Source organism: Macaca thibetana, chromosome 4 (genome assembly GCF_024542745.1).
Source record: "Macaca thibetana thibetana isolate TM-01 chromosome 4, ASM2454274v1, whole genome shotgun sequence".
In the NCBI taxonomy this organism is placed as follows: domain Eukaryota; kingdom Metazoa; phylum Chordata; class Mammalia; order Primates; family Cercopithecidae; genus Macaca; species Macaca thibetana.
The window spans coordinates 87,116,388-87,139,101 of record NC_065581.1 but is presented as its reverse complement, the minus strand read 5'-3'; the positions used below and the strand labels follow the sequence as shown (position 1 = coordinate 87,139,101).

Genomic DNA, 22,714 nt, shown 5'->3' with positions numbered 1-22,714 from the left:
AGTTTATTTGCATAGAGTTGTTTACAGTATTCTCTGATGGTAGTTTGTATTTCTGTGGGATCTGTGGTGATATCCCCTTTATCATTTTTTATTGCATCTGTTTGATTCTTCTCTCTTTTCTTCTTTATTAGGCTTGCTAGTGGTCTATCCATTTTGTTGATCTTTTCAAAAAAACCAGCTCCTGGATTCATTGATTTTTTTAAAGGATTTTTTTGTATTTCTATCTCCTTCAGTTCTGCTCTGATCTTAGTTATTTCTTGCCTTCTGCTAGCTTTTGAATGTGTTTGCTCTTGCTTCTCTAGTTCTTTTAATTGTGATGTTAGGGTATCAATTTTAGATCTTTCCTGCTTTCTCTTGTGGGCATTTAATGCTACAAATTTCCCTCTACACACTGCTTTAAATGTGTCCCAGAGATTCTGGTATGTTGTATCTTTGTTCTCATTGGTTTCAAAGAACATCTTTATTTCTGCCTTCATTTCATTATGTACCCAGTAGTCATTCAGGAGCAGGTTGTTCAGTTTCTATGTAGTTGAGTGGTTTTGAGTGAGTTTCTTAATCCTGAGTTCTAGTTTGATTGCATTGTATTCTGAGAGACAGTTTGTTATAATTTCTGTTCTTTTACATTTGCTGAGGAGTGCTTTACTTCCAACTATGTGGTCAGTTTTGGAATAAGTGCGATGTGGTGCTGAGAAGAATGTATATTCTGTTGATTTGGGGTGGAGAGTTCTGTAGATGTCTGTTAGGTCCACTTGGTGCAGAGCTGAATTCAATTCCTGGATATCCTTGTTAACTTTCATGTCATCTCAAAGCTATTATAGTGATTTTTTTCAATGATTTTTTTTTTCTTTAAGGAGAAGGTTTACGTGGATCCTTTTCCTGCCCACTCTTAGATCTGTCAGTATCCCCCTGCTAGTTTATTTTATTTTTTTTGAGATTGATCTCGCTCTGTCACCCAGGCTGGAGTGCAGTGGCACCATCTCAGCTAACTACAGCCTCTGCCTCCCAGGTTCAAGTGATTCTCCTGCCTCGGCCTAGCAAGTAGGTGGTATTACAGGCCCACACCACCACACATGGCTAATTTTTGTATTTTTAGTAGAGACAGGACTTCACCATGTTGGCCTGACTGGTCTTGAACTCCTGACCTTGGGTGATCCACACACCTTGACCTCCCAAAGTGCTGGGATTACAGGTGTGAGTCACCGTGCCCGGCCTCCCTGCTGGTTTAAATGGACTCTCACTGTCCAGTTCATGTCCCTGTTTCTCCTATTTGTATCTTCGATTAACTCTAGAATGAGCCATTGGTTATGAGAAAACGTATCAGAGAGAGAGAGAGAGACGTACGTGTGTGTGTGTGTGTGTGTGTGTGTGTGTGTGTGTGTGTGTTTTATGACTAGAACAGTCATGATCTCATAGAGTATTAGGGCTGGGAGAATCTGCGAAGTCATTGCCATCACCACTTCTTATGTTTTATTGTTGCAAAGACAGAGTCCCAAAGAGGTAAAATCACTTGCTCTGATCACACAGAGTCAATCTAAGCCTAGTCCCACTCAGTTCATCCAGCTGTCCCACACTGCCTGGCTTTGCAAGACAGCAGCTGAATCTTATTAGAAGTCTGGGCATCGAGTCCTCCTTCTTGGTTTAGAATTGTCTTGGAATAAATCATCCTGATTGGGGAGAGCACCAGAGAATTATAGAATCCCACAGGCTTCTCAAAGATAATTCACTTTAAACTGTTCTCCGTAAAAGCCACAAAAAATGTCCAACAAATCATAGAAAAATGAGCTCATGGAGTTAACCACAAACTTGAATAAGAATGTGTTTGTCCAGAGGTAGAAGTATGTAGAAGATGTTTTCAAAAGTGTGGCAAGTAGTAAAAATTGGGAGAAGAAAGAGACTGGAGCCTGGTTTGGTTCTCATTGTTTTTCTGGGAAAGAACGGAGAAACTCGTTAGATCCAATTCTCCTTGCCCCACCCTAATTTTCGATGTTCTCAGAATTTGTTTCTTTGAAGTTCAAGCTAATAGATTTATGGCCTCTTTAAGCAGTTGAAAACCATCACATTACACTCAAACGCACATGTTTTTTCTCATTCCAGCAGAAACATCTGAAAGTTCTGTTTAGGTATTTGCAAAGAACTAGTATGCCTCTCAGACAGCATGTAGTTTAGGCAGAACTGCTCTTGTCTGACTTATTTCATGTGACTTGCAGTGGAGGAATTGTTGAATGAAATGTTAGTGTGAGTATTCCTTAGGTGATATCGTGTCTTGGGTTTAAAAATGGCAGATGGAGTCAAGACAAGCTTGTCCCTCTTTCTGTCTGTGTCAGGCTTTGCCGTCTGTTCTCTTCCTGGCTTCACTGGAACAGCCATTTTTTTTTTTTAATGTATGTGCACAGTGCTAGTGTCACAGGATGATGTGACATTCTACCAGGACTGCCTCACTGTCAGGGTAGGTCCAGTGCTCTACAAGTTCCTTTTTGAAATGGGAATCTGGTCTAGGTTTTTGCACATCTATTAGCTCCTACACATACGTCCGAGTCTTTTTCACATGCTAGTTTCCTTGTATACTGTTTCTTTGTAGGATTTTTTTTAAAAAAAAGAAAAAAAAGAAAAGAAAAATAGTATGGTTTAGTGCTCATTACTGTAGCGGCTGGCTATTATGTTCACATTTGGTGACCACTGCTTTTTGCTGCTCCTGTGGAATTAATTTTTTTGCCTTTTTTCATCTTAATCTGTACAATTTTATGATACACCAGCCCTGGTAATATTAAGTAGCATTTGTAGTTAATCTGTTCATTATTATTAGCTTTGCTTAATTTTGCCAGTAATATCCCCTCTCCTTCCTAACTGTTCCCTATAGCCATTTTCTGCATCACGTTTATAGGGAGAAGGTAAAGAGTGGGCCAGGGGAGGGCGTTTCCGGGTTGCCTTCTATATGTAAGGCATTTTATATATTGAATCTTTACCAAAATAAACATATGAGGTAATAATTATCAGTCCCATTTTGCCAGTGTGACAGCTGAGACTGAGAAGAACTTAAATGATTTGTCAGAGATTCCACAGCTACCACTGCAACTGACAAGGATTTGAAATCAGATCTGACTCCAAAACCAGGCTCTTTCCATACTGTTAAATTCACAAAGCAGCCATCAGTGTTAATAGTCCTATTTGTCCATAATAGAACTGACCCTGAAGTTTATAAAAAGAAGAAGAAGGTCAATTATGTGGGTATCTCTGGAGGTAAAGAAACGCAGCCTTAGCAGTGAGCAACAACAAAACATGGCGCAGAGTCACAGTGCAGGATTGTGCTCGCGGGACTTGACTGATCACAGGAAGGAGAGCCCTGATGGATGGTTGATGTCTGAGAAAGGGTAACTGGCCTTGGAGAAGTTCAGGAAGCTTGGGTGAAGTGACAAAAGAGAAAGAAGGAAAGAGGCAGAGCAGTAAAAACAAGGAGCAGCCAAGATAAGAAGTAGGGATGATGTGCTGGCCGTGGTAGAGTTGAGAAACAGCAGTGAAGGTGGCCACAGACCTGGTGGCAGTGGAAAGGGTCAGAGATGATGATGGAGGTTCAGTGTATCATCCACATTTCACCAGCCATGAGACCTGAGTCAGCATATGATGTGTGCCCAGTGGATGTCTGGTGAGTGAGGAAATAAGTGGGAGGAGGGCTAATGCAAAGAGAATACAAGGCTCCTAGGAATCTTGATCATAGTAGGGCCTGCTCTTATTAGACAGAGTCTTGCTCTGTTGCCCAGGCTGGAGTGCAGTGGTGTAATCACAGCTCACGGTAGCCTGAACCTCCTGGGCTCCAGCAGTCCTCCTACTCAGCTCTCGAGTGTCTGAGACCACAAGCATGTACCACCATGCCTGGCTACGTTTTTGTGTTTTTAGGTAGAGATAGGGTTTTGTCCTGTTGCGTAGGCTGGTCTCAAGGAATCCACCCACCTCAGCCTCCCAAAGTGCTGGGATTACAGGCACAAGCTGCTGCACCCAGCCTAATGCTTTACTTTAAAGGTTGGTTGTGAACAGAGTTCTGATCAATGTCAAACATTCAGTAGAACTTTGGGGAGAAGTGTAGCCGAGGGTTATTGGTGCAGATGCATCATAATCTTCTAAAGTCTTGGTGCAGATTCTCAAAATGTGAGCGATAGATGGCATGGTGTAGGTAACAAGAAGGGAACATTGTATGATGAAGCTAGAGATAAGGTTTTAGTTGGCTGTGTCAGGAGGGAGGACAGTGGTAGCAACAAGTAAAGAAAAAGTTTGTAGGATATGAAAACTACTTTGAAGAAGGAAGACAAGGCTGCCTCAGTTTCATTCTCTATTCGGGAAAAAAAAATGGCTTTAGCATGCTGCCAGGGAGGTGATACTGTTGCACGGTCATCGCTCCATTGGGGGAAGAGAAAAATTAAGGAGGCAACTGAAAATTATTCTAATGTAAATCTCAGGGCCACTGCTAAGGCCTGGATCTGTTCATCCCATGTTTCCTGCCATCTGCTCTGCCTGTATCTGCCATGTAGATCTCAATCACTGTTAAAGACTCAAGGCCTCAGAGACAGGGAGGCATGACCCTCCTAACTAAGTTGATGGGAAGGAATTGCCCCAGTGCTGTCAGACCCTCTCCCACAGAGGCTGCCTGCCCTGACCAAAGCACATGCCAGTTATTTGTGCAAGGCTTCAATTCAACAGAGCGTACCACTCTCCATTTAGACATAAATACCAACTCCTCTAGCAAAGTCCCCCTGCCTTTTGGTCAAGAAGACTGGGCACTGTGAAAAGCCTCACTCTGGAGGCTGCCATTCTGGAGATGGTCACCATTCAGATTATTCTATGCACTGCCTGTTTCTGCTGCATAATTATGCCCATAGGCCCCTGACCACCTGAACTATACATCCTGTAATTCCAGCTCTACCAGGTGCTCCAGGCTACTCCTACCTCACTAACCCCATTGGACCAGGAAGGACTCTTCTCAGCCATCCTTTTGTAAATGTCGGCCTTCATCACTCTTCATGCCTAGATTGATACTACAAGCAGGGCACTGATGTACATCATCAAAATATTTCTATACCATATTACAGAAATATTTCTAAATTAAAATGGATTAAAAGCGAAGTCATGTGTTTGAAGTGTTTGGGGGAAAATGCATTTCTAAAGAGGAATTATTTTCTTTCTTCTTCTCCCTTCCTTACATACTGAATTATATCTCAAAGCCTGAGTTTAAGATTACCTGATTTAATGTAGGTGAGGGCGTTTGGCAGCATTGAAGATATGCTGGCAGCAGATGTACTCAATTCTGGATTTGTTCAGTTCTGGTGTGTGTTCCACCCAGAGGGGCCAGTTACATCTCTGCTGAGTCTACTCTTGCATTTCACTTAGGTTTCCTTCCTGGTTTCTCCTTAGGACATAGACAAAAATAAGTCCTTATTTAATATTATGATTTCTACATGAGTTTTGAAGGAGGAGGAGAAGGACAAAAGATGGGGTGGGCAGAGATAATATAAAAAAGTAGAAAATATAGTCTTCTGGGAGCTGTGATAAATCTAGTTGAAGAGACAAGAAATTAACTGATTTGCATTTGAATAGCCATCAAAGCAGTAAGTGCTATAAAAGAGATCAAAAGGAGGTACTCTACTTATCACCAAGTAAGTGATCCGGATCTGGGCTGCATGTTCTCAGGAATGACCAGCGCTGTCTTCCTGGAGGAGATGTGGCTTAACTGGGTCTTAGAGGGTAGCTAGACAGAAGAAGTGGGCACTTTGGGTGGGAAAAGATGACATGCAAAGACAGGGAGTGGTACACTGCAGGGCTCAAGAAGTGGTTCAGCCAGGCAGAAAGGGGAAATAGGATTGGAAAGACAGGCTGGTACCGAGTTGTTGGGGGCCATGAATACAAGCTGAGTTGTGGACTGCCCTTTTGTAAGCCCAGGAAAACCATTACAGTGGCTTAATGGTGGTGTCCCTGACAGGTTGCTGGGGCACAAACCAGAGGTGGAAGACAAGTGAGAGGTTCTTGTAATGGTGTAGCCACGGTAGGGGTGGGAGGAGGAACCTGCACAAAAATGGTGACTGTAAGTGTAAAGAAACAGATGGATTCTGGGCACATATCAAAGGAGTAATCTGTGAGATGTTGGTGAAGACTGAATATGAATATTGGTGGGGCCAGGACAACAGAGGAACCAGAAAGATAAAATCAGAGAAGACCCTGAGGCTCCAAGTCTGGGAGCCTGGAAGTATGATTGGTAGACATAGGAAGGTGGGATGGGTGGCGGTTATGTAACCCAGGCTGGTTCTGATGCTTGGTATATAACCCAGATATAATCAAAGCTGTTTAGGGGGTATGACCAGCCCTGTTGCATGCTGGAAGGATAATGTTCTGCCTTAGGAAAAAATAGATGAAGACCAAGTCAGGTTGTCTTACGTAATACTACATTGCTTGCAAGTAGAAGTCGTAGCCGCTTGGCAGAAGAGCATGGTTTACACTCTTTAGATAAGTCTCTAGGACTTAGATAGCTTCTTCTCTTAACATCTGCCACATTGTTGCATCCGTTTTTAGTGCTATCTGATTCACAGTAGTGTGTGTTTTCATTTACTTTTTATTAGCCAGCAGTGTCTTCTAAATGGAATAAGCCTGGATGTGGTTATGTCCATCATCAGCAAAAGTGGCAGCCTCTTGACCTCCTGGCATGAACACGTCATACTAAGGAGGAGCAGTCTCTGAAGCTGTGTTTCCATTTAATTTAGGAATGCAATCACTTTCGTTGGCTGGCATAACAATAGTGAGCTTAATTTTTTAGCTGTGAGTGAAAGCAGCTTGCCCAGCTTGGCATTCTCTTTGCTGTGGCAGCTGGCCCACTGACCTCATCATTTGGGTTCCCTGTTCTTATAGTGGAACCAGTACCACAAAAGTGAAATGCTGTATTTTCCACAGAGTCACGCTACTTGTGATTGTTTGTTTACAATGACATAATGTCTTAAACTTTAGTTCAACCCTCCCAAAAATGGACATAAATGTGGTGTTTGAAGGGTGAGCTCATGTGTAGAAAAAGAATTGAGAATCGCCATAATAAAGGGTTAGGTTAATGACCGCAGTCTGGCCTTCTGGAGCTTGCCTATCTATGCAGAAGCCTTCGCTGAGATTCGGGCCATTTGAAGCAGGAAGTTTGGTGTCCTGATGGCCGCCCCTGGTTCTCAGCAGTTTGGTGTCTTTGAACTACTTTGGGAGAAGCTACTGCATTTTGGAATTATTACAAAATGAGGAGTCAGCCGCACAAAGGTGACCCTTTTGAAGGCAGCCGGCGGTGTACAAAGGCACAAGTGTAATCACCAACAAGAAAATTGATGCCTCCTACTCTGATTCAGCAGCTGACACAGGCCTTGAAGCAGGCTGTGAGTGTGGAATTTCTGAATTCATTGAAAGTTCATGTTTCTCATCCACATGTCACAGAATTCATCTTCTTGTGTTGTTTTTTAGGGTCAAACTTGACTATTACTAGTAAATGCTTCTGATAACTGGTAAATGCTTCTACTCCCTTTTCCCCAGTGGTCCTCCAGAGAGCCCACGCCTGGATTTGTCAGGTGGGGTAGGTGATACTGATGGGAAACGCAATCTTCCACTCTCAGGAGTGACTCTTCCCACTGAAAGACCATATTAACACTAACAACATCGAAGAGTTTGTGCTTCCCAAAACATTTTGCATGTGTATTACCTTATTCAGTTCTCACAAACAACTCTGTAAAGCAGGTAGTGTCAGATGAATTTTATAGATGGAGAAAACTAAAGTTCACAGATTAACTGCAGGGCTTAAAGCAAAGCAACAAACAGAGCCAGGATTTTAACCAGATCTGTTTGCCTTCAGATTTCATGCTCTTCTGACTTCACCACCTTCGTGTGAGCAAAGCCTCTGCATCTGCAGTTTGGCCTCTAGCTGTCTTAGTATTGCCCCACGGTGAAGCAGGGGGTGCTGGCCTGTACTGGCTATTCACAATCAATGGTTCCTATTCAGATGAAACCACTGGAGGTGGGTAGAAGGCCACGAGCTCCAGACAGCTGGCTTTCAATTCCAGTTCTGCTGTTCTGTTAGCATGATAGCCATAAGCAAGTTATCTAACCTCTTCAAGCCTCAATTTCCACCTTGGTAAATGAGAATACTAAAAGTACTCACGCTCAGTGTCATACTCTACTGGATGAGAACCACATACGTAAAAGCATGTGGTACATATGTTACAGTGCCAGGCAAAAGAGAAAATGATCCTTCGTTGTTAGCTCCTGTGTCAGCATCACCCTAATCAGGTAGGACCAGTGTATCCTACCTCGTGGCTACATTAACACGTGTATCCTAGGCCACCTGTATCCTGGGACACCTGTGTCCTGGGCATGGGCCTATACTGATCTAGGAGACCTCCTCTATCTTGGAGGGCATCTTACAACTTCTCACTGCATCTCATCACACCAGCAGGAATTCCACCAGTCGATGGTGTACTCTAACAAATCCCAAAAGCTGGCCAGGCACCATGGCTCACTCCTGTAATCCCAATACTTTGAGAGGCCAAAGCAGGCGGATCACATGAGGTCAGGGGTTTGAGACCAGCCTGACCAACATGGTGAAACCCCGTCTCCACCAAAAAATACAAAAATTAGCCAGGCACAGTGGTGAGCACCTGTAATCCCAGCTACTCGGGAGGCTGAGGCAGGAGAATCGCTTGAACCCAGGAGGTGGAGGTTGCAGTAAGCTGAGATCGCGCCGCTACATTCCAGCCTGGGTAACAGAATGAAACTGTGTCTCAAAAAACAAACAACAACAAAAAAAACTTCTTAAACTGATAAGCAACTTCAGCAAAGTCTCAGGATACAAAATCAGTGTGCAAAAATCACAAGCATTCCTTTACCCCAACAGTAGGCAAGCAGAGAGCCAAATCATGAATGAACTCCCATTCACAATTGCTACAAAGAAAATAAAATACCTAGGAATACAGCTAACAAGGGAAGTGAAGGGTCTCTTCAAGGAGAACTACAAACCACTGCTCAAGGAAGTAAGAGAGGACACAAACAAATGGAAAAACATTCCATCCTCGTTTACACTGTTGGTGGGTCTGTAAACTAGTTCAGCCATTGTGGAAAACAGTGTGGTGATTCCTCAAGGATCTAGAACTAGAAATACCATTTGACCCAGCCATCCCATTACTGGGGATATACCTAAAGGATTATAAGTCATGCTGCTATAAAGACACACATGCACACATATGTTTATTGTGGCACTATTCACAGTAGCAAAGACTTGGAATCAACACAAATGTCCATCAGTGACAGACTGGATTAAGAAAATGTGGCACATACACACCATGGAATACTATGCAGCCATAAAAAAGGATGAGTTCATGTCCTTTGTCGTGACATGGATGCAGCTGGAAACCATCATTCTCAGCAAACTATCGCAAGAACAGAAAACCAAATACCACATGTTCTCACTCATAGGTGGGAATTGAACAATGAGATCACTTGGACACAGGAAGGGGAACATCACACACTGGGTCCTATTGTGGGGAGGGGGTAGGGGAGAAGGATAGCATTAGGAGATATACCTAATGTAAATGACAAGTTAATGGGTGCAGCACACCAACATGGCACGTGTATACATATGTAACAAACCTGCATGTTGTGCACATGTACCCTAGAACTTAAAGTATAACAATTAAAAAAAAAAATTTTTTTAATTCCATCCTCATGAATAGGAAGAATCAGTATCATGAAAATGGCCACACATTCTGCACACATACCCCAGAACTTAAAGTATAAAAAAAAAAAAAAACCCACATGGACACAGAGAGGGGAACAACACACAGCATGGCCTGTTGGGAGGTGAGGGGAGGGAACTTAGAGGACGTGTCAATAGGTGCAGCAAACCACCATGGCATGCATACACCTATATTAGCAAACCTGCATGTTATGCACATGACCCTGTTTTTTAGAAGAAAAAGAAATATGTGACAGAGAAGTAGGAAACCACTTTAGTGAAGTTTTTAGGGCTCCAGTAGTCTGGCTCAATGGTCCTAAAACTATTTGATATCCAGAACCCTTTATAGATTGTTTTTTTTTCTTGAGACAGAGTCTCGCTCTGCCACCGAGCTAGAGTACAGTGGCACAATCTCGGCTCACTGCAACCTCCACCCCCCCAGGTTCAAGCGATTCTCCTGCCTCAGCCTCCCAAGTAGCTGGAACTACAGGCGCCCACCATCACACCCAGCTAATTTTTGTATTTTTAGTAGAGACAGGGTTTCACCATGTTGGCCAGGATGGTCTCAATCTCTTTACCTCGTGATCCACCCGTCTCGGCCTCCCAAAGTGCTGGGATTCCAGGCATGAGCTACTGCGCCCGGCCTATAGACTCTTAAAGTTGTTGATGATACTGAAAAACTTGTGTGTGTGTGGATTTAGCTATTAATGTTAACCACCAAACAAATTAAACCTGAGGGGAAAGAAATCCCCAAAGCCTAGTAGGATGAATACCTTAAATTGTCAGTCATTTGCATCTTGATATGGATTCTTTCCTCCACTTCCTTCCCAAGACCAAAAGAAAGGAGAGTTTGGTGCTGAGGAGGAATGAGAGGGAAGGAGAGGCCTAGGCCAGGACAGGGTAAGGGGCAAAGCCAGAAGAGCTCTTTGGGCACCTGTGGACCATGGCTGGGGACATGGAGATGGGGGCATAAGGGAAAAGTGCATGGGAAGGCAGTGAATCCTGGCCCACAGTTTTCCTTGGGGTTAGCTCCATGCAAACCTTACTTTCAATAGATACTTACATATCGCCATCTAAAGAAAGTTCTTGCACTGCGTAGTTTTTACACAAGTAGCTACTTGTGATTGCCAGAAGCACCTTTAAAGTGTCAGTGGTCTTCATTTTTCAAGTCCCATGACTTCTCAGTGAGGACGCTGCTCAGCAGGAACTGTTCAAACACAACAGCCTCATGCCACAGCAGATCGCTGAGCTGAGCCAGAGTCTGTACAACATCTTCAAGATGAGGCCACATACTGGCTGTCCCACCTGGCTTCTTTTTTAACTCTAATCATCTCAGATAACTTGAGATAATTAAATCACACTGCATTCTTTCTGATTTTTTAATGTAAATCATTTCTGAGCAAGAAAGTCACATCTTCCCAGCCTCCCAAAGCCATTGTAAGTGCAGGGTTATTGTTTCGTAAAGGAAGAGGAAGGTGAACGATTTGTGTCTCAGAAAGCTGTTATCCTGGCATCTCCTTTTCTGCCGAGGTGATATAATGAGCAGCTCTACCCCACTTCCCACCATGGTGCCTGAGGCTTGCCCTAGAGGGAAATGCTCTTAAAGGAAAAACCACCAGCAAGGCCAGTTGTAACAGAGACTGGGGGAGAGGCTCGCAGCCTTGCTTCACCTCAAAAAGGGGGGGGGGGGTTCCACGTCTTCTCACACCTGCAGCCATCAACCCCGGAGCGGGGAATCCTTACCTGCAGGGTGGCATTTACAATCTCAGACGCATTTCACAGTCTCTCCTTTGAGCAACTTCAGTGTGTATGGGCTGGAAAAGAGGAAAAGTGTGTTACTTTTTTTTATGCAACAACGTATAACTGTGTCAACACATAAGACAGTCTGTCAAAGCTTTCTGCTGGTGTTGCTGCTGTGAATTAATTTTGAGCGTCACTTGTGAGCAGTAAACACTTTTGCAGTGTGAACAACTCTTTTGTACAGTAGGAGTTGTCGACAGCTTGCCATCCCCCCTTTAAGGGAGGAAGGAAACAGAGGCTGCCTCCTCCCTGACAAGTTAAGTTGGCTGGAGTAGGAGGAGCAGAAATTTGTGGCGCTCCCATTTTGCAGTTTTATCTTTTCTTTTGACCACTCGGCTGTTAGATTTTCAGTGAGACTGGAGAATAAACGTAGTGTGTAGAATTAAGAATCTGACTAAGCCACTGGGCATTTGACCACTTCTTGCTGTTTTAGAATTTGTTCTAGAATGTATGGTCTACGTCACTTTTGCCCTTAAATTTGTTAGAGATATCACCGTAAAGAGCAAGATGCAAACACAACACGTCTGCCAAACACTGACTAGAGAGAAACGCTTCTCAGTGTTTCACATTTTATTGCTGTTATGTTGAATATTTAATTGAACTTTATTTACACAGTTAAAACATAATCACTTCACTAGGGTTGACACTTCGTGTAGCTCTATGTTCATGTTCACTCTTTTGTTTCTTTTTATTTAAAGGTCTTGGTTCCTTCTTCCCTCTTCATCCCGTAACCAAATATTGAAGTCTACAATTCTCTGTAACTGTGACAGACCCAAAGCTTTCTCTTCTGCCCATGCTGCATCTGACAGTAGCACTGAGAGCATTGTATGACACTGTAGCAGCAAGCTTCCTTGACTCTGACCCACATTTTTGAGATGTGTTCTTGAGTCCCCATCCCTTTCAAACCTGTTAAGAATCTATTGTTCCCATTCTAGCAGCTACTGAAATATGTTTTACCATGCACATTCCTTAAGGTATATGTGCTTCGTGTGTTTATATAGAACCTATTCTATAAAGTCATGCTTCTCCTTTTGTCCTAAAATTCCTTCCTTCGGGTTTTGTAATGGGACCCGCTTGTTCTAACATCCTGAAACGTGTTGATTAAAGACCTTGTTCCACCTGTTCATATCCCACAGATCGCAGCGTGGAGCCTAGAGACTTTCTCTCTCCACGCTTTCCTCTGTTTCCCTGCAGCCGGCCCTCCTGGCCACCTGGCGTAGTGCTCTTGCTGTGTGCTGTATGCAGAGGATGGTCTGCAAATGAGGATGACTGATTTGTCTCAATTCACAAATAAAGCAGCAACTAGAGGGTGGCAGGGGTGGATGAGGTGGGTTTTCACCCATTTGGCATCATCTTATGGGTTGAAAGAGTTCCAGGGGCCCTGTGAGAAGACCCCTGCCACTTGTTGAGAAGTTGAGTGCACTGGGTGTTGAGCCCAAGGTGGGTGCCTCTGTGACAAAGCAGGCCTGAGGTCACCCTGGGGGTGTGAGGGATGCATGTGCCCTGTGGAATGGGCATGGTTTGCACATGCTACTGAAGTCAACCGGTACACAGCATCTGACCCCACCCCCATTTTTTCTCATTGGTTCTGAGCAGAGAAGCAGTTTTACACCCAGTGAAAAGGATACAACTGTTCTTTTTCCTAAGATGTGAACATTTGGAGAGGATTGGTCTTTTTCAGAGGCAAACGTGCTGTTTCTCTTGCCTACCTGGGAGAGTGGTTAACTCACCCCATTCCTGATGGTAGAGGGGAATCCATATCAAGATAACCTTCAAAGGGTTAACCAAGAAGGTTTTTAAAATGGAAATCATCATGAAATGTATGTAACATGAAAGGCAAATGCAAAATGCTTAAATGACAGGTGGCATCATTTGAAAAGGATGTGGGTGCTGATCCCAGAGCTGTGATCATACACAGCTGCATTAATTTGCCTAATCACTGGATTGCTGTAACCAGTATCTATAAATAAACACACCAACTAATCTTTTGATTATCCTTTTTTATGGCACATTTTCTTCTCCCTTCCTTTTTTTTTTCTTCTTCATGTCTTTTCATTGTGATTAAACCATATTCCTAAACTCTGTAATTCCACAGATTCTTTTATAACTGTTAAGCAACTAAAATAACTTTGGACAGTTCACAAAATGAGAAATACAGATGGCCGATAAATGTATGAGAAGCTTTTTTATTGCTTTTAGAAAAATGCAAGGAAAAAAAATCAATGAATTGTCATTTTTAAGTATCAGATAGGCAAAGGTTAAAATTATTAGAAAAACTCCAGTGTTGGCAAGAGTGTGAGGAAACAAGCATTTGTGTGTAGGGTCACTGGGCATGCATCCTGGCGTTCTGGCGTTAGGTATCAAAATGATCTGTGTGCATAACATTGCACACTGGTTGACTTCTAGGGATTTACCCAAAAATAATAGTGACAAAACAGGAAGATACTTTCTCAAGGATTTTTAGGTGGGCATTGTTTACAATGGTGGGAAAAATGGGAAACTAGAAATGATCATCAAATGAGAGCTCATGAAGTAAAGTCTGATACATAAAGGAATACCGTGTATGTATTAAGAAAGATCATAAGATCTGTATTTATTACCAAGGACAGAGGTTGCAATACATTGCAGTGTGGAAAACGCAAGTTACAAAACAAGGGTATAATATGTTTGCAGTTTTAGTACATCCTGCTGGGTCAGGGCCCGACATTCTGAATTGTTAACAATTTCCTTAGTGTTGCCAGTGCTGCTGGTCTGTGGACCACACTTTGAGTGGCAGGTTAAAGTGTACACAGACATCTCTGTGTGAATAAACACTTGGAAATACACATGGAAGGTTTCCCGAGATGGTGAATCTGGATGATATTTACTTTTGTCTTTGTGCTTTTCTGTATTGTTTAATACTTTATAATGCATCTGTATCCAGCTTTACATAAACAATAAAGCTGGGTTTTAAATAATAAATAGCCTGTTGGACACATGTTTTTTTAAAAGTTGACTTCAAATCTACTTCTCAAACATTGTAAGGGGGAGGGAGCAGACAACCTGGGCCCATCTTTTATTTTTTATTTTTTATTTTTTATTTTTTTTTGAGACGGAGTCTCTCTCTGTCACCCAGGCTGGAGTACAGTGGCGCAATCTCGGCTGACTGCAGGCTCCGCCTCCCGGGTTCACGCCATTCTCCTGCCTCAGCCTCCCAAGTAGCTGGGACTACAGGCGCCCGCCACCTTGCCCGGCTAATTTTTTGTATCTTTAGTAGAGATGGGGTTTCACCGTGTTAGCCAGGATGGTCTCGATCTCCTGACCTTGTGATCCACCCGCCTCAGCCTCCCAAAGTGCTGGGATTACAGGCGTGAGCCACCGCGCCTGGCCCATTTTTAAGGATGGGAGATCATTAGAATCACATGAGAGACTTTGAAAAACACAGATTCTCCAACCTGACCCCCAGAAATTCTGACTCAGCCACCCTTAAGTGGAGACATCAGTTTTTGACACAAGTTCCCCTGGCGACTCTGACTCACACTAGGTCTGGCCCCATGCAGCCAGCAGGTGCCTTCATCAGTTTTGGGGCCCAGGCCTGCATTCGGAGGAGAGTCGCACCCTCCCTCTTGCTCTCCTCAGAATCATAGTGCTTTGGGGCATCAGGAGGCGATCTTGATGTTCTCACGTAAGATTTCTATTTCCAACAGAAATTTCTTTGAAGTTTTTCCCCCAGTCTCCTTATAAGCTGTCCTAGCCTTCAGTGTTTGTATCCTAGGTCTGCTTAACAAATTATCACAAACTGGGCGATTTAAAACAATGTTTATTCTCTCACAGTTCTGGTGGCTGGAAGTCCAAAATCAAGGTGTTGCAGGACCACACTTCCTCCAAAGGCTTCAGGGCAAAATCCTCCCTTGCCTGTCCCAGCTTCTGGGGCGGCTCCAGGGATGTCCTCAGCTCATGGCTGAACTACTCCAATCTCTGCCTCCACCTTCACATGACCTTCTCCTCTGTCTTCTCTTCTGTGTCTTCTAAGGACACCTCCCTTGGATTTAGGGTCCACTCAGGTAATCCAGGATGATTTCATCTCAAGATTCTCAACTTCATTACATCTGCAAAGGTCCTTTTTCCATATAAAGTTTCATTTCCAGGTTCTAGAAGTTAGGACGCCTATATTGTTGGGGACCTCAATTCAACCCCCTACACCTTCTAAACTATTCAGCAACAGTTTTGAAGTTAAGCAAAACATTCTAGATTTACCATTTTATTTTTCTCTGCCATTAAGTTCTCGAGTTTTATGTCTCTTCTTTATGTGTAACTATAGGAAGGTCTCCCATGAAAAAAATAGAACCATTGCCATGGGCAGTCAGTACCTACTCTAGCAATGTGTCTGCCCCGTGAAGCTCAGTCTTCTGTCCTGGTGGGTCTCCCTCTTGTCAAGCAGTTTTCTCAGCCATCAGAGGGGCTGGGAGAGCCAGGCCTCACCAACACTTTCTCTGAACACGTTGCCACTTCTTGCCTATGCTCTTCTTTGCCCAGGCTCTCCTAGGATGCAGAAATCAAGGAGGTGTTTGCTGAGGAATAAAACTAATGTCTCAGTAGAAATTTAAGAAAAAGGTCATCATAAGTCTATTATTGATTGTGTTCAGTTGGACTTTGAACAAATTTGGGGTCACTTTCCCCACCCCAGCCCTCAAGGAGAAAGAGAAAGGAAAAGACTAAAATGAGTGTGGCCATGTATCCCAGATTACTGCCTTCAAGAAGTCCTTTCCTGTAAACCGTTTTTTGATTGTTCTTGTTCTGGTAAGGGAGGGAGAACTGGGTTTGATACTGAGACTGCCACAAGTCTGTCTCTTTTTTTGTGTTTTACTGACTCGATCCTTGCTTCATGCTACAGATTTCTCACAGTGGGTATTTTTAGTTGAGGAGGAGGTTTCTCAAAAATGCTTTGCCGATGTCTGGTCATGCACAACCCTTGGGCATCCCCAGTGAAGTGCTTTGAGTCATGGCCCCTTAAAGTCCCAAGCAGAGAGGATGTGCATTTGGCCCATGGTGTGCTTTGCCTGGACATGTGTCATTTCCCAAAATATACAGGAGGAGAACCAGATTAGTAAAAGGAAACCTTGTCACACATGGTAGGGTTCTGCTGCCCCAGAATCAACCTTTACAACTGGAAAGGTTCAGCCTTTCTTACTTGGAAGGGTCATATTCATTGGCCTGCAGTTAAAACAGTCTTACTAATAGATAGGTAGCCTCACACCAGAAATGGGGGGCAAAAGGCAGAATTACTAAACATTTAAGCAACACATGAGTAAAAATATTTGGCCTCTTTTTTTCTTTGTTTAAAATATGCAAAGGCAGCTGAGCACAGTGACTCACGCATGTAATCCCAGCACTTTGGGAGGCCGAGGTGGGTGAATTACCTGAGGTCAGGAGTTCGAGACCAGCCTGACCAACATGGTGAAACCCTGTCTCTACTAAAAATACAAAAAAATTAGCTGGGCGTGGTGGCGGACGCCTGTAATCCCAGCTACTCGGGAGGCTAAGGCAGGAGAATTGTTTGAGCCTGGGAGGTAGAGGTTGCAGTGAGCCAAGATTGTGCCACCGCACTCCAGCCTGGGCGTGGCAGAGTGAGATTTGTCTCAAAAAATAATAAATAAATAAATAAATAAATAAATAAAATGCAAAGGCTTTTTGCTCCAAAATAGCTGAAATTTAGATATATATCTTTTTATTAAAATAATGTTATTATTTAAAGAAGCAAGTAGTAACCATTAAGATAAGTTAGAAAATTTTAAAAATCAGAAGAAGCAGCAAGAAGGAACCCTATCTACCTAGAGCTTCCCAGGGTTACAGGCTGGTTGCAGAGTCAGAGCCCTCTTATCTAACCTGACTGGGACTGGATGTTTTCTCGTTAGTTGAAAAATCAGTTAAACAGTGAATCGTTTTTTTAAAAGATACTACATAGCCTCAATCATGTATTTAATCTAAAGTCGCAAATGAACAGTGATTTGCCAATCTTTTGATGTGGGCCCAAGGCCTTTTCTTGGAGTTTGGGTCTGCTGATTGGAATTTCATGTAATCTTTCATGCACATTATTGCATGATTTCCATTTTTAGTCTTTTTAAGTGAGGAATTTTTTAAGACACTTGCAACACAGTCTGACTGCAAAGTCATTTTAAATTTTTATTATTTCCCCAATCTTTCACAGTTGTCTCAATCATATCTAATTCAATGGCAGATTTCCTCTAGTGACTTACTTTCATTTCTTTGATTTTACTAAATTTTCATACAAATAACTTTATTTTCACACTCATATTTCATGGGCCAACATAATATTTAATTTCTGTAATTACAAAGCAAGTACAGCTGGCATTAACAGTTTATGCAGAGAGAGCTAATGTGCTCCAGCATACCAGAGAGAACATTCAATATTCATTTGACCACAGTATTGGTCAGTGTATTTTATACAGGGGATGGAGGATGCTGATTGATCCATCCAGTTGATTAGGGCCCATTGGTTAAAAGACTTTCTGTTGGATAGTTTCTGAACTCCTCCCAAAAATTCATCAGTAAAAACCCGTTCAAAAAGCAGGCAGCCTTCAGATGATTTGAAGGGTTCTGCCAAACATAGGGACCCACTTGGCAAATTAAGATCCATGACAAGACTCAAGATATTTGAAGGAGGCTTATGGTTATGCAAATATTTGGCTTCCTCTGAAGGGCCACTAAACATATCAATGAAGATGTTTGTGAACTAGGCAAGCTTTGCTTTGATAACCTTGTACTTAATTGATTTTCCTAATGGTTTATTTTAATAAAGTAGGGTTTTTTTATTTCAAATGTGTTTAACACATTATTAAATGCCCGCAGAGTTTGGTACCTGCTGAAGTAGAGAAAGCAGGTGTTCTACTCATGTTTTATGGATAAAGAAACGAAGTCAAAGACGTTTCATCCCATGAGAGTAGTGACCATCATGGACCTCTTCTTGTGATGTTTGATTTAAACTTCTCAACTCTATGGTCCTCTCCCCATTTTTAGGGTGCTGGTGAGGCCTTAATGAGTAAGCTTTGTGAGGGATATGTCTGTCTTGTTCATTGATGTCCCCAGCAGCTGGCATGAACAGGTAAATGAATGAATGAGACCAGTCACACTGCTAGCAAGAGCCAAAGTCGGGGTGAGAGCCAGGTCTTCTGACTCTTGATCCTGTGTCTTTCTAGTACATCAAAATCTCCTAGTCCTTTGCTGGCTTTTCTGGGTCCTTAATGTTCCCCTGACCTGAGCAACACCCATTGTCTAGTCACAGATTGCAAAAACACAAACCAAGAGCAACTCCCTGATTTTGACAGATTTGGCGTTTTTGAGCTTCAGAATTATGTGGCAATGTCCCAGTCAGCAAATTTTTTTTTCAAGGTGGATGAACATTGTGTTTTAAGAGATTGTTTTTACTAGTAACTAAGAACTTCTAAATATTTGTTTTATTTAAAATATTTTTACCCCCTAAGAATCTTCAGTAAATGTTAATTATATCCTTTCAACAACTTTTGCAGTTATTGGGTAATATTAAATCCTGATATTTTTCAATAAATAATTGCTTTTTCATCTGCTGGGTAACAGTATATATTTTTAGAAGGTTGTTTCTGCAGCTGTTCAGCTATTCTGTATATTCAAATTTCAGGCTTTTCAGTTTAAATTGATAGCTCAGTAAACTGACACCGCAAATCAAGTAGAAGATTGAAGATAAGCATTTCTCTATAATGTATAGGGTATTTTAAATAATGCATTTTTGGACATTATATTAGTGTGTGTTTAAGTTGATTTTGGTATACGTGAATTACTCTCATTTATGTTCCTCATTAAGTCTTCATATTATAGTCGTTGATTGAAACTAACATAATTAGGTAAAGACAGAGCTGGGCCCACAGGAGACCCTGGAAGAGTCATGACTGAATCATCATTTTGAAATGTAGCCACATGGGCATGACAGGTATAAATACAAACAGTTCCTACAACATGCAGATAAAAGTTCCCAAATGTCATAGGCACATGGAAGCTTGCGAGTGCCACCTAAAGACTTGCATATAAATAAAGTCTGCATTTTATATGATGTCATGTCACATGTTTGTGCAAAGGAAGATGGATGATAAAATGTAATATTTAATTTAGGTAAAATACTCTGAACATTTGCTATATACTTGAGACTGGGCTCAAATTTTACTTTATATGTATTGTCTCCTTTAATCATCGTAAAAATCTTGTTTGGTAAGTACTATTATCTCCATTTTATGGTATTGGGTTTAAAGGAGGTAAGGAACATTTTCTAGATCTAGGTAGTGAATGGCAGAGCTTAGAACCAAACCCAGGTCTGGTTAGGCGCCCGCTTCCACGCCTTAATGACTGGAACTGGACTGTGCTGCCACCTTCTTGGATAACTGCAAATAACAAATGTTCCTTTGTTTATTCCACTTTGACATCAGATACTTACAGTGACCCTGTTGGCTTAATATGGTCCACTTTTCTTAAGAGCGCATCTTGGTCTTTCCATGACCAAGGCATTTTCATTAATCAAATGCATGTCTCTTGGATTACTGAGACAATATGAACATTAACAAGTAAATTCTAATTCATGAGTATTGATCATTGATATGCCTGCATTAACAAGAGGTACATACAGATACAACAAAATTATTTATCAAAACTCTTACCAGCTGTGAGACTGGATCTTTGAAAGGAATAAACCCTCCCAGTGAGACTAGTGATGTTCTTAGATGCAATAAAGTGGGCTTCCAGAGAGCTGTTTTAATCACTGGAGAGCAACTTTTTTTCCTAACTTGCAATCCATCTGCTTAAAAGGGATATTTACTTGTGGTATATCATGATCCTTTGATCCTGTTTGTATTATCCATAGAGCAGAAAAAGCTAGTCAGTAACAAAGAGAAGTCAGCTGTGTGAAGCTACTGTCCCTGTTCCCTTAGTATGAATAATAGATGGTTCCCCTTCAGATTTCTTGGTTAGTATGACATTCCTGAAGGATGTCCATAGGAGATGGCTTTGCTTTAAAGCTTATTACCTTAAATTTTAATTGCTTTTGGAACTTCGACTTTAAGAAACTTTACATTCTCTATTAGACTTAAGTGTCTTTAACATAGCCACATAAATGAAACTACAATGAATCATACAAGAAAATATTATAGTCAATAAACACTGCAGAATACTTTATAACTTAGATGCTTGTAAATATGGGATGAAGTAGAAAATAGTGAAAGCAGAGAAGGTGGAAAAGACTTTAGAGGAAAAGGGCCTAAACTTAGGTAAGGTAAAGTTTATTCTTGCTTGGTATAAAAAACACAAAATAATGGAGAAATGTATATTGATCCAAAACATAAGTAAAGGCTACACAAGAATGCTGAAAATTAAGCACAGGAACAAGGAAGAATCAAAGACATTAAAGAAAAAAGAAAAGCTAACCACATATACACTCTCTAGAATTACCTGTTTTGTCATTGATGGGATTCATGGATTAGTTCCTTTGTTCATAATTCCATAATTATTTTTGAGCACCTGTTGTGTCTTAGGTAGCAGTCTAGGTGCCAGGACTCAGTGATGCACAGGGGAGCAGAGTCCTTGCTCTTAAGCAGCTTACAGTTGAGTGGAGGAGGCTATAAATGAGCATTCATCATAGGAATGACTAAGGCTGTGATTGCAGAAGTATAGGATGCTATAGAACTACCAAAAAAAAAAAAAAAAAAGTCAACCTAACAGTAAAGAAGTAAACGAGGCAGGGAGAGTCAGAAAGGTTCTGAGGGGAAGTGCTCTCTAATCTTACACCTAAAGGATGAGTTAGCCAAGGAGAGGGGAGAGGGAAGGAATGAGCCTGTCAATCCCAGATGAGAAAAGAATTGAAATTCAGGATGGCTGGAGCAGAGAGCAGGGTAGGAGGAGTGTTGAAAGATGAAGCTGTAGAGGGAGCAGCGTCCTACTCATAAACAGCCTTGGAAGCCGTATTTGAGCTTCTTCCCAAGATCGGTGGGATGAAGGGAAGTGACATGATCAGATTTCCATGTTGAAAGATTATGGAGCGTGCTGGGCGCATGCGCCGTGAGAAGTGGGCCGGAGAGACGAGAAACACCCAACCCTTAGTTCTTTCTTCTGAACAATGGCTGAATTCATAGACAGTACTTCAAGTTATTGTGGGAAATGTTATTCATCTTTGCCAGAAGAAGAAGGAGCAACCCATGTCTGTCGTTTTCACAGAGGGAAGTTGAAGCTGCACATGTGCTTGGACATAGGGAATGATCAGAGAAGAGACTGAAAAAAGACATCCGTTGGTGCTCGAGGCATCTGTCAAATATCAAAGCCTGCTCCAGAGGCATCCCAGCCTGGTGAGAACACCTCTACATAGAAGTATATCCAGGGACCTATCCTGTCACTGTAGGTGCAAATTACTTAACCAAGAAGACTTATGTGGTAGCAGTTGCTTCTAGACAGTGTGGACCTGGTCTTCCCCATATGGTATTGACCATCACTGCCATCACATCACCTTGTTTTAAGAGCAAGAATAAAGCCACTGCATGATTCTCTTTTTTTAAATTTTTATTTTAGTTTTGGGGGTAAATGTGAAGGTTTGTTACATAGATAAACATGTGTTACAGCGACTTGTTGTACATGTTATTACATCACCCAGTTATGCTCCTCTCCCTCCTGCCCTCCTTCCTCAAGTAGACCCCAGTGTCCATTGTTTCTTTCTTTGTGTTCATAAATTCTTATCATTTAGCTCCCACTTATAAGTGAGAACATGTTATATTTGGTTTTCTGTTCCTGCATAAGTTTGCTAAGGGTGATAGCGTCCAGCGCCATTCATGTTCCTGCCAAAGACATGCTCTTGTTCTTTTTTATGGCTGCATAATATTCCATGGTGTATATGTACCACATTTTCTTTATCCAGTCTGTCATTGGTGGGCATTTAGGTTGATTCCATGTCTTTGCTATTGTGAACAGTACTGCAGTGAACATTTGCATGCGTGTGTCTTTATGGGAGAATGCTCTATAATCCCATTAATGGGATTGCTGGATCGAATGGTAATTCTGTTTGTTTTTGTACTAGTACCATGCTGTTTTGGTCACTATAGCCCTATAGTGTAGTTTGAAGTCAGGTAAAGTGATTCCTCCAGCTTTGTTCTTTTTGCTTAGGATTACATTGGCTATTTG

The 22,714-nt window shown here is 42.0% G+C and overlaps 1 protein-coding gene across 7 annotated transcripts in view; it reads left to right on the top strand.

Moving 5' to 3' along the window:
* Positions 1 to 22,714, top strand: part of BACH2 (BTB domain and CNC homolog 2) — a 643,272-nt gene that overhangs the window by 436,916 nt on the left and 183,642 nt on the right. The window contains exon 2 of one of the 7 annotated variants that reach the window (XM_050788079.1): positions 744 to 21,888. The exons of 5 other annotated variants lie outside the window; for them this stretch is intronic. The gene's annotated coding sequence lies outside the window, so the exon portion shown is untranslated. The remainder of the gene's footprint in view (positions 1 to 743; positions 21,889 to 22,714) is intronic. One more of the 7 variants, XM_050788077.1, reaches the window with a different exon arrangement.